Source organism: Ambystoma mexicanum, chromosome 1p (genome assembly GCF_040938575.1).
Source record: "Ambystoma mexicanum isolate Mex_15411 chromosome 1p, UKY_AmexF1_1, whole genome shotgun sequence".
Lineage (NCBI taxonomy): Eukaryota > Metazoa > Chordata > Amphibia > Caudata > Ambystomatidae > Ambystoma > Ambystoma mexicanum.
Genome location: NC_090921.1, coordinates 733742462 through 733743724, shown reverse-complemented (window position 1 = coordinate 733743724; position 1263 = coordinate 733742462).

The window sequence follows — 1263 nt, the reverse complement described above, 5'->3', positions numbered from 1 at the left end:
GAGTGCAATGGCCTCCCTCTATTGCCGATTCCGAGAGGCCTTTACAATGGACTCCTCAGGGATTTGTCTGCTTTCCAGTGATAATTTCAGGCGGATTTCATCGGAATCCACTGCATTACCGCCTGCATGAAGATACACGCTGGTGGTAATGCAGCCGTAATTGTCAGATGAAGCGGGACAAGCAGGCAGAGAAGTTAAATCTGTTCTCCTCTGCAGCTCCACGGGACACATTGATGAAATCCTGCAGATCGGTCAAAATGGTGGTAAAAGTGCACCACTACTTTTACTGCCATTGTTACTCATACGGGGTACCCAGAAAATTAACCCAACCGTAATTTGAGTAAGGAGGGAAATAAGACTGGGGGCCTCATCACGAGTTGGGCGGTATCACCACTGGGATACTGCCAGGGCTAATAGCGTTCCCGCCAACCCCCCAGTGCTATGAGCGCCGGATCATGGGTTTGGCGGAACAGTAATTCCCCATTCCCAATTTTCAGCGCGATCACCATTGGCGGTATTACCGTGCAGTAATTGCGCCAAAAATCGGCAAATGCAGCCAAGCCCATGATTTGGTGGACCCTGAAGAGAGGCTATTCGGCCAAGTGGGTGCTTTAACTAAAGAATACAGGAGTAGAAAGAATTCTGAGACTTTTAGGAGTGAGTATAGTTAAGTCGACAGTGGCTATCGTATGTGGTCCCCTGTCCACTCTAATGGGACAGAAGAAAGCCCGATTGCGAATGATAAAAACTCTTAATGCGCTGGAAACTAAAAAAATTGCATGGACACTGGTGAGGTGGGGGCATGCATAGAGCCATGCTAATGTACGAACCCAGGAGGGCATGAACCCTGCAAACGGACACTTTTTAATAGCACAGGTAGTGCACAGAAACTCCCAGCGAAGTGGGTGCACAGCTCGTATCCTCGTTTACAGCTGGAAGTCTTAGAATCCTTCGCTAGTAATGCTTTAAACCTGAAAGAGATGCACTGTTAATCGTTTTTGAATACTAATGACTTGTATCTTCTGCTACGCAATTTTCCCTATCATCATTTTGACCTCGTTAGAACTGGGATAACCCACGTGGTATGTTCTGCATCTCAAAGCCCTAAAATTGGAAGGGTCATGCACTCTCACTGCCTTTTAGGTACAAATATGAACAAAACCTCTAAGCCCTAAACACCTGGGGGTGAGGTAGGACAGAGAGCACAGACACGCCTTGATTCAGCTTCGCTGCAAACCAATAACTGAACAAGACTGGACCAAG